Raw genomic sequence first — 19,641 nt, 5'->3', positions numbered from 1 at the left:
TCTTGCTGTTCTATATTGACTTCTAAGTTTATGCATCTCTTATGGAAGGTGGTTACCTGCTCAATCCTCACAACAGGTATGTTCTTTCACCTTTTGCTGTCTTTTGACCTGTTTTCATTTTCTGTCTGCTTCCAGAAGTTCAGACACCAAGCTCAAAACATTTTTTTGAAATGCATATCACCTTGTTTTTCCTGTGAAGCTAAGGTCCCTTTTCCATACCAGAATATGCTTCCTTAGCACTCTATTAACCCCTTCTGGAAACTGCAGTCCATTAAACTTTCCTGTAAACTTCAGTTGAATATTCATTGTACCCTTGAATAAGAAAGTGTATGAGGGATTGGCCTTCTCCCTGGAAACATCCTTTATTTAGACTTTTGGGTTCTTTTAGTGCATTGATTTACTGCAGAAAGTTGTCCCTGATTTAGGAGAGAATATTATAGAGCAACATCCTGTTATCCTGGGACATGTGAAAAGCAGCTCTCAACCAAAAAGTGAGCTTACCTTCCTCCACAAGTTAGCCCACTGGAATAAATGAGTAAATTTATATAAATAATAAATATAGATATTTATAAATAGTATACATATAAAATAAATCTATAAAATCAATATAATTAATAATATAAAAATAAATAATTAATATAAAAACCCATTTATATCTGATGTCTACCCACTCTTCTCCTATCTCTAGGTCAGGTAGTACTGTGGCTTGTGTTCACATTGCTCACAGCTAGTCCTTCTTAGTGAACTGCAGCTGCATTCCTCCTGCAGGATGCCTGGCCCAAGCTTTTCTGGGACTTCTGCAAGGCCCTTGTACCCTAAAATACTTTGTTTTGTGACTTTTCCATGTAAAACAACTGGAATAATGTGAAGGCTATATCAGACTCTTGCAGAGCAATTCTTTTTCTTAATAGCCTGGTATGGAGAGTCATTGCATGCTTAGCGACATGGCATGACGCCATGTGCAGGGTTGTTGCTGGCATCAGAAGACTATCTAGAATTTTGTTTTCTTTAGCTTTCTCATTAAAAACCAAGCTCCTCATTCAACCTCTTAACTAATTCCCAGAAAACATTTTCAAATTTCATTTTAGAGGGATCTGTTTGTTTGGAACCAAAAGAGAAGCTAGGAGTGAACCTATATACTGTGTGGAAGGTCAAGGGGACAGGACACAGCAGTGAACCAAGGAGCTAAGTTGTTTGACAGTGCAGATGCCCAGTGAAGCTGAGCTGAGCTTTATTCAAGCTCAGGAGACAGCTGAAGTGAACCTGCCCAGTTCATGTCTCTGACCTGAACCCAAATGCAGTTGCTAAGCATTGCTATTATTTGGGGCTGGATTAATCATATTATAAAAGAAATTTGTGACAGAATTGTAATTTAGTCATCATAAAGAATGAGAACCTAAAATGAGATTAAGGAAATCTACATGAGACTGTTTTTCTTAATTTTATTGAAAGAAGTGAATAAAAAGAGACAAATCCCTGATTTAGGTACTGCCATTTTATTATGCAGTGAAAGGATGCAGTGAAAGAAAGTTTAACACTTTCACTGACCAATTAATAAAGCAATGTGGATTTCTTATTTAGTTTATTTTCCTCCTAAGGTACTATCAAGAAAGATAAAATTCCTATTTTAATTCAGTGATATATAAAAGGCTGTGGAAATATTAATGAGTTCTGAGTCACAAAGAGCTGACATTTGCTTTTATGCAATGTTCTCTCACAGTCCATGGTGATGAAGAATACAGTCTTCGTTGAGGCATGTTAATTACAGGGGGTGAGTTTCCTTATATCCATTAATGAATAACAGCTTCCGGGAGTTTATGCAACCTCAGTAGTGAAGCATTCACTGCCTTGGACTAAACTGTATTGTAAGCTTTGCATCTCAGTTAAAAGTGCCTGTGTGATTTTTAGCTTTTAGAACTTAACTGGAGTTAGGCAAGCCAAAGATGAGTCCTGAATAATGTTTAGTTTATTGAGCATAGAGCTTCACAACAATATAGAAGTCCATTATTACAGACCTTTGCAAACTCTGGACAGATGCCTTCTTTGTAATCTTGTCCCATGTCAAAGACAGGAAAAACAAAGGATTTCTTCTGCCAAGGTTCTCCTACTCACACCTAATGAGGGGCACAGATATCATGAAGGCAGATGGGGAGAAGACTTGGCTGGGTTCCATTTGAACTCCCCAAGCCCTGAGACATCTGCAGAGTGCCTGCACACCGCCCTGTGTCTACGGAGGGTTCCAGGGCATGAAGTGTCTGCTGTGTGTGGTGCTTCCACAGGCTGCAGAGCACTGAATTGAGATCACCTATAATACGCAGGCCATCTGGGTGTACAGTGGGGTCTGAGTGGGGTTGTGTGGATGGGATGAAGAGGAGAAAGTCTCCCTTCTCCCTCTTGTACGTCATTCAACACAGATGTGTCACAGTTTTGTCCCTTAGCATTGCTCCTGTGTGCTGTTGTCACAGACCTACTTTAAGCAATAGGATATAATTCTGAAAGGTTGCTCCGCAGCAGTCACAAACTGATTAAGAAGTCATGACACCATGTAACACGTTTACTGCAGAAACCGTTACCTGCTTCTCCAGATGACGATGGAGAAGGGATTCAGACAGGGGAAATTACTCAGTTTTAGTCTCTGGATGGTCCTCCTTTGTCCAATGATAACTGTAAATTTAATGTCTTTAGGAACATTGGATTTCAATCTTTTCTGAAAGACATCTTCTTAACCATGCTGTGTCCTATAACATCCTGCTTATACTGTGGGTGACCTTCAGAGGGGAAGTAATATCACTTAGCAATCATCAACACCGGTTTCTAGTGCCCTGGAGGATTTTCATCATTTTCAGTGCAATAACTATGGAAAAAAAGCCCCCAAAACATGGTACTAAAATAATACTCTCTGCTTCTTAGTGATCAGACACTAGTACCGAGTGCTCTACCATTGCATGCAAACAAATGTTCCAACTAGAGAATAAGTTTTATACAGAAAGAATGATCAAGAAGGTGGGGAACGAAGCAGAGACCTGTACTGAAAAGACCCTTCCAAGAGCACACAGCACCTCAGCGTTGGATCTTAAGGAAAATCTCCCTAATCTCACCATGCCCAATGAGTATATCATTCCTTATGTTATTCAGTCTGTATGACCTATCACAAGCAGCTGTTACTTGGCCAGTCATGTTCTTTTATGTAGCATGAAAGTTTTTACAATATCTAAATGCATTTTCTGTAAAATATTAACCCCCGTGTATTTTAGCTGTTATTATGAGTAGTATTACAGTTGTATCTGTCATGCTGCAGTTTGAAATTACCAAGATACCAGGCAAAATTAGCATTATACACATGCAGCAAAAATCAAGGGAAAGAAAGAGAAAAAGAGCACACATATGCACACTGATATATTTAATGGGTTGGGTTTTTTTTCAGGATCTGTCTTCTGAATAATCCTTTGTTGTAACCACAAGATTGCAGCAATATGAAATAAGCGTATATCCATTGTCCTGGGTTCATCTGGGATAGAGTTAATTTTCTTCCTAGTAGCTTGTATAGTGCTGTGTTTTGGATTTAGTATGAGACTAATGTGATAAAACACTGATGGTTTAGTTGTTGCTGAGCAGTGCTTATACTAGTAAAGGACTTTTCAGCTTCCCCTGCTCTGCCAGGTGCACAAGAAGCTGGGAGGGGGCACAGCCAGGACAGCTGACCCAAACTGGCCAAAGGGCTAGTCCATACCATATGACATCATACTCAGTATAGAAACTGGGGGCAGTTGGCCGGGGGTAGCGATCGCTGCTTGGGGACTCGTTGGGCATTGGTCAGTGGGTGGTGAGCAATTGCACTGTGCATCACTTGTTTTGTACATTCTTTTTTCATTATTATTATTGTTATTATTATTTTCTCCTTCCTCTCCTGTCCTATTAAACTGTCTTTATCTCAACCCATGCGTTTTACTTTTTTTCCGATTCTCTCCCCCATCCCACTGGGGTGGGGGAAGGTGAGCGAGCAGCTGGGTGGTGCTTAGTTGCTGACTGGGTTTAAACCATGACACTCATTTATGGTTTTTTATAGCGCTTATGAATTCTGTTATAAAAAAGATGGAAGGGTAAACATTAACATCTATATTAAAAAGCAAGATGCCACCATTTAACACTCTCTTCCAAGGTGTAACTTTCACCTCATTCCTTGGCCTTGAGTCTGCTTTTAATAATGAAAATGAGAAACATCGCACAGGTCAGTGAAATTCTACTAGGGTAATAGCAAGGCAAGCCCTCAGCTCCCTAGTGAAGAGTCACCAATCCCTAGCTTACGTTTTATAATTTGAGGATTAAATAGAACACGCATGTGTTTAAAATCAGTATGGAGAGAGCTGTGGATATGTCTATTAATTATTTACTACTTCTCTAAACTTACATAGCTAAAACTAATTTTAATGAGTTAGAGCTTAGTTAGCTTAGACTTCAAGAGCCCAAATTTTATCTGCAGTGTTCCCTTGGTGTTCTCAGATTTATGTGTGTATTTATATTCACTTTAACTAAATCCAAATTGGGCAAGAGTCTGAATGATATGAACATGTTCATTTGAAACATAATTATCAAAAAGGAGAAAACCTCAAGCCTCTAGGAAATATCTTTGATACAGTCTATATATTTTAACGGCAGTTAGGGCATGTATCCTAAGAGCAACTGGGGCAGCTCTTGGGAAGGAGAGGTACTTTCAAATACAAGTGGAGTTCTGCATATGAAGAGGAGGCCACTGTAGTTTCTTCCTGGGATGAGAGGAAACCAAAGGTAAGCTTTTAGCCCAACTTTTAAATACAGATGCACAGTTAATTTTGACCCATGACTGGTTGCAGCATAAATAAATACTGAAAATAATCTTATGAAGTGAGAAAACTGGAGTGTTGCCTATACACTTACTCAGGGTTTTATATTTATTATTTCTGACAACAATAATAAAATGGTATTAATTTTTCAATTAATATTTGCATGAATATTGACTTATGCTATTATGTATATCAAGACACAAAGAAGAAAAGCTTTCCTGCTGCTTTACATAATTGAATAATGCTACTTTAATATTTGCAGAACCTGTAGGGAAGTATAATGAATTCTGCAAATACTCAGATTTACATACTGGAAACAGAAACAACTGTTGGAAACAACTGGAAAGTTTTAAGATGCATCTGCTGTATTTCATGCAAAGTAATGTTGGCCTTCTAAAAAAAAAAAAATCCTGAAAAACTGTAAAGTAATCTTTGCCACAGAGCAGGCAATGCCATGCTTGTATTTAAGCATTAGGAAAGATTGAGATTTATACATGAAATGAATGTCATTTCTGAATCTGACAAAATATGCAGTCAGCACAAAGCACAATTTTGGGAGCACCCAGGAGTTGCTTAGCAAAGAAGAAATCATTGACAGCCAGAAGTCACCAAAAACTCCAGGGCATTGAAAACAAGTGAAAACTAGGATAAATAACTTTGGTTCAAGTCACTACATGGTTGTGGCCTAAACAAAGCCTACCTTCACTGACTGGCCAGTCATAGCCATGGTCTTTGCTGCAAAAGGGAGTGGTGCTGCCCCAGCTCCAGGCGTGAAGCATGAGTGTCCATACCCAGTGTCACCCTGCAATTACCCTCCCTGAACAGAATCCGAATCTGCATTCCTTTCCATAAGAAATAGAGAGAAGTCCAGATTATCTCATGCCTAGACTATTTTACAGACCACAACTTTTCTTTGAAAGCTAGTACTCTCGTTTTCTAGTTGTGAGTTTTGTTGTAGGCAAGAAGTAAGAGGATTTAAGGTCTACCAATATTTAACTAACACCTGGCAAAATGAACTGTAGTAATGTCTTCTCACTGTAGTATGTATAGAACTGCATGAAGAAATGCAGGTTAACATGCATCTTTTCTAGATGTTGATGGCAGTATGCTGGATTGCATTCAGCAACAGAGCTAGGAAGACATAGTCTGAGATAAAGCTGCAACTGCAGCTCCATTTTCAAGTCAGAAAGTTAATACATTTTTTGAAATCTAGGTTTTGATTCCTCTGCTTGCCCTTACAAGTCTCTCCCTCACCACTTGCAGTCTCTCAGGACTTCTTGGGAATGGGTAGCTGCAACTAATTTTATGTTAGTGGAAAAAAAGTCTTATTTTTATTTGAATGAAGATAACTATAATTCAAAGCATTTGGCAGAGATATGGCTGGTGCTACATTGCTCCAATTACGAATTGTTTGGCTTTCTGAAATACAGCACCTCATTCATGAGATTCTCACCATTACTTTCTTAAATCCCCTTCCAGAAGTTCAAGTAGTCAGGATCATCTCACGGCTGGCTTTGCTCTTTCTCCCTGCTCAGGTTCAGTCGAATCTTTGCTACTGGATTCTATTCAAAGCTGCCACTGCTGATCTTGTCCTGCAATGTCTGCTTTGTGGAGAGTTCGGCATCTCTGAGCAAAACAGGACCCCTGCAAGGAGCGCATCAGACGATCTGCTTACTGGCTTTGATTTCCCTACCTAAGAGTTTGCTCAGGGCAACCACTTTCCCTAGGCTGTCTTCCCCAGTCATTTACCCCTTCTGCATGCTCACAAGCATCACACAGTACTCCTAGACTCAGAATATAAACTCTTACTACAGCAAAATGAGTGAAAAAATGCACTAGTGCTGAATAATGATTTATGTAAATGAAGCCTTCCCACACTACCTTTTCCTTCTCCTAGAGCGGGAGCGCAGGGCTTTTTTTCTTAAGCCTTCTGGCTTATTGCATTAATAATTCATAACCAGTGTGCTTTATATAGGCCTTGGCTCACTCAAAGGAAACTTACAGAAAGCCATTTTGCCACCAGTGTTCATCAGACTGGATTTTCGTAAAAGCATACAGCTTTCCAAACCACAAATACTTCATTTCTGTGGTGAAGAACTTGTAGTTCCATGAACTGTTTTAAATTCATTATTGACACGTTCCTTCTCTACAGAGCTGAAGATGTGCAGAAGGCAAGGAAGGAGGGGTTTGTTGCCACAGATTCTGCAGAGTTAATAAAGGTAACAGATCTGCACCAGTAGGAAGCCATAGCGCTGTGAGGCACGGCTTGATTAAACATTTCACTATAACTTCATCATAAGGAGTTAGCAATCCACCTGTAGTATGTTACTAATAGTAATGAACTGTCTTGGAAGACTGGGACCAATTTAACAAGTAATTCAGTTGTTTTAAGTCTATAACAAAAAAGTAACTTTTTATATTTTCAAATAGTAAAAAGTTAACAAACTCTTCAGTTCCCATTACTAAGTAACAGCTTTCTAATAATAAATGACTAGAGTTCTGTTGTAGTAAAAACCAGATGGATAAACTGAAAGTAAATTTGAAGTTAATGTTTTCAAGGCAACCTTGTGAAATGTGTTAAGTAGATGAATGACCTGATATAAGCATATGGAGCAGGGCAAGACTAATTAAATAGCTTTATAAGGTATAAAGTAGCATGAAAAAATATTTCAGAAACCTGGAAATGCTTGGTACAAAAAGATGGTGTAGCCTCATTGGATAATGTTGTAAAGAGGTGTTTCCAAAAGAAACTAAAGAAATGTTGTGAGAACAAGACAGAATCCAGTAGAAGAAAGCAGGTTTTCCTAGGTTAGGACAGTAGTCACAGTAAATAAATCTGGATTATAGAATTAGCTGTGCTTAAATTTTTGGTCATTTACACATTACATTATTGATGTTAAGGAAAACCTTGGGAGGCATCTTTAAGGGCCAAACTGTATTATAGAGATGAGGAGTCCTGGGAATGTCTTCTGCCTAGATTCCAGTTGTTTTTGTTGCAGAATGGCAAAATCACAGAAGAAAGAGTCGCTGAACCTTCACTTGCCGACACCTTCATAGAGGGCCAGCAATGGACAGCTCACACAGAGGCGAGCCCAGAGCAAAGAAGTTTTGAAACAAACAAGCAGCCTCCAAAGACCAGGAACAGCTAAAAATGACAGGGAGAGGAGAAGAGGGAAAAAATAAATAAATGTTTGAGCCTTTGACAGAATATAACTCTTTTGTCAAGTTAATATTTGTATCAGGTAGACTCAATACTCAGAGACCTAGTCCTCAAGAAGTCCTCAAGAAACTGAAAACTGTCAATTATCTGAACAATTTCTTTTGTAATAGTAGCCATGTGGTAGCCAGTGTCTGTTTGCTAACAAAGACGTAGTCCTACTTTTAGCTGAAAAACATAAATTAGCCAATTAATCTACTTAGCCTGCACACTTTTCAAACTGTAGCCATCACAGAGTTCTCAACTCTGAAAGCAAAATAAGCAGTATAGCTAAAGCACTAATACTAATGGTCTCAAAAGCACTTAAAACAGTTATAATATGACTCCTGTTTAAGCTCTGCATCCCCTGGGTTCTGTTTGTTGTCGGAAAGTGATGAGGCAGCAGAGGCTGTCTCTTATCCGCTTATAGCAGGAGTGCAGTTGTTTTTCTCATTAGGAAGTACAAAACTGAACAGCAAACTACACTCCATCAGCTTTGTTTCAAAATGCTTTCTTTCAGTTATAACTTTCCTAGAGAAGTTTTATAATGCTTTGGCATCACCCAAATCCCACTTGAAAGCTGTAATAAAAGGCAAAAAAATATTAAAACAATAATAAAAGAGTTAAGTTTTAAATCCCAGACAACTCTGGCATGCTGCTGGAGAGAAGATAGATTAGAAACTAATTTTCAGCCACTTTCTGACAACAATAAACTGTTTTTTCAGAAAAATTAAAATACTATACCTTCTAATAAAGTTGCAGGAGATTATCTACAATCCACAGTAAGATAAATACTAGGGATTGTTCCTGGATGTTACTGTTATATTAAATTGAAGGCCGCAAGTAAAATAGTGAAAAGTAATTCACACCCACATGAAACATGTCAAGAATGAAGACAAGTTGAGGTTACATATCGGGTCAGGATTAGAAGCAATTTATTTTACAATGCTGCGTAGTCTGTGATTTTTGTAATTACAGGTAAATGTTCAGATTCTAGGTGTGTTATAATGATTTGGGGATGAGGGGGAAAAAATCACATTTTGTTAATTAGTTACATAAAATAGTGCTCTTTCAAACATAAAATTAAGCCTAATCCTTTTATGCAAAAGCATATGAGAAATATTAAGAAAGGAAACTAATGCTATTGGGTTTGTCTAAAGCTCTTTTGATAACCCAGATCTTTCCATTTCTTATAACTTTTCAGCTAAAAATCCGGAGGTTGCACAAAGTGACCCATTTTAGATACACAGCTGGTAGGTGGAGTGACAATCCAATTCAGGGACAGACTGAGAAAGAAAACGGGGACCTGTTCTATTTTACTACGAACTATTGAAGACATGAAGAAGTGTGGACCTCTGGCCCTATGGAAATGGAGTATAGATACATGTCACTGTATCATCTGCCATCTTTGCAATAGTATAGGTAGTTGCAAAAGCAGACCAGAAAATGAGGTTTGATGTAGAACCATTCCCTCCACCAGTCCATGGTCTCCCAGAAGGAACAATGAGGATGGGATGGATGGATGTAATCAGGCAGCCTGTTATCTCTCCCCATCCCCATTTATATTCCTAGTTAGCTACTCTAACTGAGAAGAACAGGACAAGTGTTAAGTTCTCTTCTTGCCTAGTTCAAGCTCTTTCCTGCCTCTTTTCCCTGCTTTCTTACTTGCAGCAAGGAATAATTTGGCAAGCAGCCCTGATCTGTAACTATAGCAAGAGTAAATATCTGCTCAAGGAATTTATCGCATGGGATGAAAGGAAGGGTGGCCACAGGTGCTACCGCAGCTGTGCATCTTCCTGCATATAGCACAGTGTGGGTTGCAGCAGGTGTTCCAGGGTGGTGCCTGCGTTAGAGTGGCAACAAGGGCTTGCTTAACTCTGTTAGGAAATTCTACCTCAGTGATGGTCAATAATATCATAGAATCATAGAACATAGAATCGTTTAGTTTGGAAAAGAGCTTTAAGATCACCAAGTCTAACCGTTAACCTAGCACTGCCAAGTCCACCACTAAACCATGGCCCTAAGGACCACATCTAGACATCTTTTAAATACCTCCAGGGATGGTGACTCAACCACTTCCCTGGGCAGCCTGTTCAGTGCTTGACAACTCTTTTGGTGAAGAAATTTTTCCTAATATCCAATCTAAACCTCCCCTGGTGCAACTTGAGGCCATTTCCTCTTGGCTATTGCTTGCTACTCGGGAGAAGAGACCGACCCCCACCTCACTACAGCCTCCTTACAGGTAGTTGTAGAGAGTGATAAGGTCTCCCCTTGAGCTTCCTTTTCTCCAGACTAAACAACCGCAGTTCCCTCAGCTGCTCCTCATCAGACTTGTGCTCTAGATCCTTCACCAGCTTCCTTGCCCTTCTCTGGACACACTCCAGCACCTCAATGTCTCTCTTGTAGTTAGGGGCCTAAAATTGAACACAGTGTTCAAGGTGCGGCCTCCCCAGTGCCGAGTACAGGGGGACAATCTCTTGCCTAGTCCTGCTGGCCACACTATTTTGGATACAAGCCAGGATGCTATTGGCCTTCTTGGCCACCTGGGCACACTGCTGGCTCATATTCAGCCAGGTATCGACCAATACTCCCAGGTCCTTCTCTGCTGGGCAGCTTTCCAGCCACTCTTCCCCACGCCTGTAGCGTTGCATGGGGTTGTTGTGACCCAAGTGTGGGACCCAGAACTTGGCCTTGTTGAACCTCATATAGTTGGCCTTGGCCCATCGATCCAGATCCCTCTGCAGAGCCTTCCTACCCTCAAGCACATCAACACTCCTGCACAATTTGGTGTCATCTGCAAACTTACTGAGGGTGCACTCAATCCCTTTGTCCAGATCATTGATAAAGATATTAAACAGAACTGGCCCCATCACTGAGACCTGGGGAACACCACTTGTGACTGGCCGCCAACTGGAGTAAACTCCATTCACCACCACTCTTTGGGCCCAGCCATCCAGCCAGTTTTTTTACCCAGCGAAGTGTATGCCCATCCAAGCCATGAGCAGCCAGTTTCTCCAGGAGAATGCTGTGGGAAACCGTGTCAAAGGCTTTACTGAAGTCTAGATAGACAACATCCACAGCCTTTCCCTCATCCACTAGGCGGGTCACCTTGTCATAGGAGGAGATCAGGTTGGTCAAGCAGGACCTGCCTTTCATAAACCCATGCTGGCTGGGCCTGATCACCTGGTTGTCCTGTAGGTGCTGCGTGATGGCACTCAAGATGATCTGCTCCATAACCTTCCTTGTCACTAAGGCCAGACTGACAGGCCTGTAGTTGCCTGGATCCTCCTTCCTGCCCTTCTTGTAGATGGGCATCACATTTGCTAACTTCCAGTCAACTGGGATCTCCCCAGTTAGCCAGGACTGCTGATAAAGGATTGAAAGCAGCTTGGTGAGCACTTCTGCCAGCTCCATCTACCATTGGGTGGATCCCACCCCATCTTGTGTGTGTCTAAGTGGTATAGCAGGTTGTTTACCATTTCCCCTTAGATTAAGGGGGCTTCATTCTGCTGCCTGTCTCTGTCTTCCAGCTCAGGGGGCTGGGTGCCTGGAGAACAACTGATCTTGCTATTAAAGACTGAGGCAAAGATGGCATTAAGTACCTCAGCCTTTTCCTCATCATTTGCCACTATGTTTCCCCCTGCATCCAACAAAGGATGGAGATTCTCCTTAGCCCTCCTTTTGTTGCTAATTCATTTATAGCAACATTTTTTATTGTCTTTTACAGCAGTAGCCAGATTAAGTTCTAGTTGGGCTTTGGCACTTCTAATTTTCTCCCTGCATAACCTCATGACATCTTTGTAGTCCTCCTGAGTTGCCTGCCCCTTCTTCCAAAGGTCATAAACTCTCCTTTTTTTCCTGAGTTTCAGCCAAAGATCTCTGTCCAGCCAGGCCAGTCTTCTTCCCCGCCAGCTCGTCTTTCTGTGCATGGGGACTGCCTGCTCTTGTGGCTTTAAGATTTCCTTCTTGAAGAATGTCCATCCTTCCTGGACTCCTTTTCCCTGCAGGACTGTCCACCAAGGGACTCTGTCAACCAGGCTCCTAAACAGGTCAAAGTCTGCCCTCCGGAAGTCCAAAGTAAGTAGTTCTGCGGACCCTCCTCCTTGCTTCTCCAAGATTCAAAAACACTATCATTTTGTGATTGCTATGCCCAAGACAGCCTCCAACCATCACATCACACACAAGTCCTTCTCTGTTCTCTGTTCACAAACAATATCAGGTAGTTATAAGTATTGTTCAATAGATCAACAGATTTCAGACAGTTATTTTCTATTATTTCATTTACAGCTGTGATCACAGATACTTTGAAGTAGTGACAAGAAGGTGGAAATATATACATATGCAAAATGTATACATTATGATCACTGAACAAGAAAACTCAAAGCAGAAACATGAACAAAAACTTAGTAGAGGTGGTCATCAGTCTTAAACTTAGCAATGTTTTAGGGCTCAAGAGTTTCTTATCAAATACTCATCCCTTCTAATTACAGAGATTAAAGATGAATTAACAATTGAAAATAAACAGTGTTTTATTTGAAAATGTATGATCAATATTATAGCTGCGGGATAGTTTTTGATAAAACTGAATAAAAAAAATAATAGGCTATTTTTCGTGAACCTTGTGAACATGGATGTGCATAGACAACCTCTTAAAGGCTGGTCTAGCTGCTTCTTGTTCTTTAGCTTATGCTATTTCCTTTAAAGTTCTTAAGATAATTGAATGAATGTAGGTGTGTTTTAAATAAATACAGACAGGGAAACGTGGTAGCAGAATAACAGAGATTTTTTTAGAAGCTCATCATGAGTTTCAGAAATGCTTTAACAAAAATAATAAAGGTCCACTGAAACTTGTCTTGTTTTCAGTTATTAGGAGGAAGTACTGTTCTTACTGGCACAAATTGCAAAACCTCATTTGTTTTCAGCTTAGCCCTGGGGGAGTTAGCAACATTGCCATCCCATATGTATTGCATTAAACACTTCAAATCACTTTAATGATGCTTGCAAGTTTGAAATTAGATTCAAGACTGCAATGATTTAAAGGTCTTTAAAATGAATGAACCATGCAATTATTTTAATTGTTTTAAGTATAATAATCTATATTTAAAAATATTATTCCTAATACATTCAATTTTGGCATCCAAAAAGAGATTAATTTGTCAGGCTCTTTTTATATTAAGCTTAATGAAATCACTTAAATTCATATGTTCAAAGTGACCAATGATTTGTAGCTGCCTAATTTGAGACATATTGGAATGGCATTATCATAAATCTTCCTAAATATCAAATATCATATCATTTGGGCCCCAGAAAATTGCTGGTTTCCTGAGATACAGTACCATAGTTGTGATATAAATGTTTCTAAATTACTTGGAAAAATGTTATGAAAGTAGATCATTTAATGCTTACCTAGCTTTTGTGAAGCCTTTTGAGGACTTTAATGAAGCACTTAGGTAACAACTGCATCATGGTCCTCAAGTCTATTAGATGACCAGGCTGTAAAACTTAATTAGCATAACGCTATGATATGTGGGAAGCTCTATGCTGCCACTAATCCAAGCCTTCTTGTTGAGAACAGAGAAAATTATCTGGTAAATAGTCAGCTTTAAAGTATTGAACAGAAACTCCTGAAGTAAAACCCCAAAAGTTTTGAAATAGTGGATTAAGACAGAAGGAAATGAGAGTAATTGTCTACATGCATGTCAGCAGCTGTTTTGGATTGCTACGTGCAGGGTAAAGCTTTTTAGCACAACAATATTTTCAAGGCTAATCGACTTCAGATAGCTTTGAATGCTAACTGCAGATTTCTTACTCTGGTGAGGAGGATGGAAGGGAGGAAAAAAGCCCACTCCTTTCCCAAAAACTTAGCCTTAAATTTGGCTTCTGTTCTGCACTGAGGGATGGGGGATGAGAGGGAGAGAGACAGTGCAGGGTTCTTTCCACGTCTCAGTAAGAAAGGCCTGACAACAAATGGCATAATAAAATAGCCGTTTTAATAAGACAGAATAAAAAGAGGAATACAGACAGGGAGTAAATCTTACAACCCTTCAGATGCTGGGAACCCCACATTCATGCAGCATCAGACGGACCTCAATAAATACAATAGTGAAAAATGCAGAATTAGCAGAAAGGTCCTCATGATGTCTTTGTGATGGCACAGGGATACAGAAAGGACCATCACACCTCTATTTGTGCATGTGCACAGATGGATGTATGGTCAAAAGCAGGTGTGCTGTGCATCTGAAATGCACTTTCACTGCAAGAGGGTATGGAGCAAAGTTCTGACACAGCCTATATGTTTCAGTCCTAATATCTCTCCCTGGACATCACCCAAGCCCGTGACAAATTACATGTCAACAAATTGCAGAACTCAAAGATGTATGGTTGAAACAGGTCAGATTCTCTTAAATACAAACAGATCTCATTAAGGCTGTCTGTAAATTTTATGTCTGGCCAAAAAAGAGTAAGTATTGTGTAGCCTCAAGATAAGCATAAAAATGTGAATGGAAAGGTCACTTTTTTTTTCTGACAATAGCAAGAAAAGGAACATTAGGTAATTTTAAAGCAGAAAAATTTAGTGCTAGAAAGTCCTTCTGAAATGGGCAGCAGAGCTTCCACAGTTCCACAAGACCAGAGGAGATCTATGCTGCTTCATTTTTCTTATTAAAAAAAAAAAAAGAACAGAAAACCCTGTCAGATTAAGCTGAGTCTTCCCCACCCATGACAAAACTCTGCAATGATGACTACAGCCATTCCTAACCAGAAAATCAGTTGACTTTCATAATGAGGCTAGAAGCAAATTTTCCCAGTATTTTTGAGAAAAACGAAGTCCAGCCCATGCTGCAACAAAATTCATACAGCTACAAAAAAAATCCAAATATTTCTCATTGTAAACCATAATTTGATAGTTTCAATATTTTAGAATATTCACAAAGTTGTTTCAAATATAGTATTTTCAAATACAGCAATATTTTTCATATAGCATGTTTAAGTAATGTTTAACTAATCCTTAAGCTTTTCAAAAGCTGGGAATTGGGAGGAGCTTTCTTAAGAGTTTGTTGGCTAACAGGCATTTTTTGCAAATTAATAAGAAGTGAATATGTCTTTAAGCCAGTGAGGTTTCAGGTGAGAGGAGGTATATACTGTGACTCACAAAAAAAGACCGAGAGCCAATGCATCTTCTTGTTTTGTATACAGAGTGTGTTTGTGTCTGGCAGCTGATCAAATGCATGAATCGGATTTACTGTACTGAACTATTAACTGGAGCATTGCCTGTAAAGGCATAACATGTTGAGAAACTGCAGCCTCTGCTTACTTTTCGTGCTATTTGAAACTAATGGTAACAAAGGATTCAGTGGAAGATGTGTCATCTGACAAATACTACCATAGCTTGGAAAGCTTTGTACAGTTCTTGTACAGTGCTTGCTTTTTTTTTTTTCCCTAGACAACTACATGAGATAGTCCACCTGTTGTTTGTCTAAACCAAATGAATTGCCTGCTTTGACTTCCTGTTTCTTACCTGATAACTTATCGTCATTAAGTCACAAATAAACAGTGGGGATAAATTAAAGAGGCAGAATTCTACTTCCAAAAACACAATATAGGAAAAGCCATGTAACAATGAAACAAAAGCCATGTAACAATGAAACAAATACATATGAAACCTTGAAGGCAAGAAAGTATTATGGGGAGAAATTAACATATTCAGCTGGTTATAAAATGAATATATTCCTTTTTCTAAAATAAGTAATTTTCAGATCTTTGTCAAATCACACTGAGGTATTTTTAAAAAGCTGATTTTTGGTCAAAAGAGCCAAACTGGGCAACTTGGTTAACTTCTCCTTTCAAAATATCTGTAGAAACTCTCATTTAAGGTTAAGCATCTGTGATTTCAGTGGCATTATGTGTCTATATACAAAGATGCCATTTCTTTGTTATGCATTCATATCTACTGAGCATAAATGAGAAATAAAAGAGAAAGCACAGCTGTGGGAAGTAGTCTGCAATGTGAGAGATATCACAATAGCCAAGCAACATCACCTCTACTGGTGCAAAAAGGGAATTCCAGCAACCTACTTCCTGCCCCAATCTTCCATTAAAAATATTGCATGAATATACCAGGCCTGAGTATATTTAATTTACCAGTGAGTTACAATACATTTTAGCATAATAGTCTAAAGTAGCTAAACTTTTCTAAAAAATAATCAATGTTTGAAAAGAAAGTGATAACAGCAACAAATTTTGTTTAGTGTCATTGTGAGAGGTGAACAACTTACAAAGAGTAGCATATAGATACACATACATCAGTATATCACATACAAAAAGCCATCTCTGGAAAATGTCTAGCCACCATGCCTGCAACAAAGATATGTTGTACTGAGAGTACAAAAAGCTTTGACTTGTCCTATGTCTGAATTGTCATCAGAGTTTACAAAGAAGATCTAACATCTAAAAAGTCACACAGAGCAAGGGATGAAATGTACCACAGGTGAGTAAAAAGCTATCTCTTCATGTTATATGGGATTTGAGAAAGAAAAGCGCTAACAGATTCAATCTCACAGCAAAGAACATTTTCATTACCCCATTGTTAGTTGGAGGCAGCCTAGTCAAACAGCTACAGACTTATTCCAGTGTCTCAGAGGCTTTTATTCCACTCGTGTATGTGGTTTTGTGTTAGATGATTCTGTAGGCTTCTGAAGAGTTACCTTGGATTACACTGATACCACTAAAATGAGGTAAGCAACCCCAAAAAACCCAGCAGTGCCACACCAAGGCTGAAAAAAAGCTCATCACTTCAAGAAATTGATGTTGTGTTCACAACTATATTCTAGAAGCCCGGTCAGAGAGCCTTGTACAAGTAAAGCATAGAGTACTAGAAATATCTCCTTCTTGGACTTTTTTCAACAAGAAAACATCTGAATACAGAGCTCAAAAGATGTGCCGCTGATTGAGGAACAGAATACAGCCAGGAAGCAGGGAAAACATCTCCCACTAAATGGGCGTGATAATGGGGAGATAGGGTTGTATAGCACAGACTCATTTACTTGTCAATAATAGCTAAAGTAGCAAGACAGGAGCCACCCCTGTAAGGACCCTGGGAATGCAGTGTTGGATTGAAAAGAAAGCTTAAAAAAACCAGAAAGCTGCCAAAAGCACTCTGAGTATAAAGTCATACATCTGAGTATAAAGTCATACAAGGCAGTTGTAGATCACATGAGCCTTTTCTGGCAGAAATCAATTTTGTAATGTTTTAAAGAACTGCCTACTTTCCCATTATTGTCTGTTTTATAGACCAGATGCTTTTTTTGTTGGACCCTCTGGCTCAAAAAAGATTAAGCTGGTTTTGTTTTCTGTTGTAGCTAAGGCATGCTGTAAAGGAGTCTTTGTTGAAACCTATTTGTGATAATAAGTAGGAATTGCACTCTAGTAGATCTTAACTTCAGTGAATCTAGGATAAAATGGGATTTCCTGGGTGATGCAATATTGACAAAAGTGTCACCAGCCAGAAGTATGCCCGTGCTTACATAGAAGCAACACTGAGTTTTTAGTATCTCAGAAATATACACAGCAGCTTACCTCTCCAGGAAGTTGCCATTTACAAACATTGTACAACAAAAGAGCTACTACCACAAAGCCAAACAAACCTGTGGGGGAAAAATTGCTCAAGTACTAATCTCTATGGTCTATAAACAGTTGTTAGTTTGTTCAAAGTCAACCTTCTTTCTCTACAGCCAAAATACATATCTTTGCTATATAACTTCTACAAATATAAAGTTGCAAGCTTTCTTTTTGATGACCATTTGTCACATCTGAGGTCCTGACTTTCATGGGTGAGATGCAGATGTCTGTGCTGTCCTAGAGTCAACGTACTGTGTCACAAATCACTTGGTGTGAGAGGTGTGAACCCTTTAATACATCCAGTGCTGGAGACAGTGCGTGTTTCTCACTGTCAGCCTCTTCTGGCTGCTTCCTCAGCGTCCTCTACTGCTCCACCTGCTAGTATGCTAGCGCGTAGCAGAGGTCTTGGGCTTTTGAGTTGTCAGAAGCAACGACTTAAGTTGCTAAGGATGCCAGGTGGGAGAGCAGTGCCATTGAGCCAGACGAGAATGAGAGAAATAATTATGCACAGTGACGTTTTTTTGTAGCCCTGTTTGCTAAGAAGGCAGGAGCCCAGTCCCTCACTCCATTATCCTGCGGGCTAGAGTTCACCTCATGGGTTACTTGCTACTAGATTGGAAAGCTGTGTGGTATTTAGAAAGGAAAGTTCAAAGCTATGTGAGTCAGAGCAAGTTCCTCTTTTATTCTTTCACTGTGTCAGATACCATAGATTAGCAATTTCCCTAAGTGATATTTAATGCTAATTACTTCAGGGTCAATGAGCTGTAACCAAAAAATCTTTAATAAGGCTTTTCTCATATAAGGTTTATAATGAGTATTTCTTCAGACCCATTTCAACTTTTCATGTGTATCTATCCGTAGCTACCCCACACTAGCCTGTATGCTGATGTTCAGCTTCAGACGCTTGTTTTTCCAGTTATGCTCATCAAATATGCCTCCTACTCATGCAGAGAGGCTTCACAGGAGGCATGTGTAAGCCAGCTCTCTTCAACACACGACAGCCCTCTCTCTGTGCAGTGTGCTCCTCTCAGTGCGCTCCCTTTGTGCTGTGAGGTTAGAGCTTCCAAAAGGACATCACAGACCTGTAATTTGAACTCAGCAGTCCAAATCCGTAGAAAGCAAAAAGACATTTTTCTAATTGCATTCACTTGCATTTCAAATTGCATGTATTGCAGATGAGTTTGTGTCACCCCCTGCCCTCCTGCCTGTCTTGCCACAGGGGAGTGGGATTTGCTTGTTTTTTTCTTACAAACATTAAAAAAAAAAATCAGGGTTTTTCTTTCTACATAGAAGACAGGAATTTGAGGCTTTTGGAACTGGAATGAAACACAGGAGTTACTGAGTGGAATTGTACAGCTCTTTTCTTGCAAAAGCTAGGCCAGATATTGTCTTCATTTCTTTTGTCCTTCAAGTCGTCTCAGTAGTACCAGTCTTCAAATGTGAGTCAGACCCATGGGAGAAGATAAAAGTAATAATTTTGAGTGGCTTTTTATTTATCTTTTAAGATCTTGAGGTTTAAGTTCTTAGCCTTGTCTCTAGTACCCTGAGGCTAGAAATTTGCTTTTTAAAGAAAAGCTGAAATCCTGATATAATCATATGGCAAAAGGGGTCTCTGAGCTTTGAAAAAGTTTAACCCAGTGGAAAAGAATTCACCATTTTGCAAACATGTGTTTGTGATGGCAGTATTATTTAAATGCTAGGAGAAGGAGTAGTTCGTTATTCTTTCCCTAGAATATTAACAAAATTGTTTACAAGATCAAGTGTTGTTATCAAGTGTGATTAGAAATACACTGCTTGTGGCAAAAACAGTTAGTTAACATTTACAAAATCCTTACTCAGAGGTACTGTAACACTTGCCCAGAACAAAAATTGATGATTTAAAAATAATCGTGTAATAGTCTATTTACTAAAATATACAGTGCTTTTTTTCCAGTTGGCCAAAAATCTACCAGATTATTTTGGTCAGAAAAAGAAGAGAATTGGACTAGACTTCTAAAACTCTGCTGCTAT

This window comes from Ciconia boyciana, chromosome 1 (assembly GCF_034638445.1).
Source record: "Ciconia boyciana chromosome 1, ASM3463844v1, whole genome shotgun sequence".
Taxonomy (NCBI): Eukaryota; Metazoa; Chordata; class Aves; order Ciconiiformes; family Ciconiidae; genus Ciconia; species Ciconia boyciana.
Note: the sequence above shows the minus strand (reverse complement) of the source record.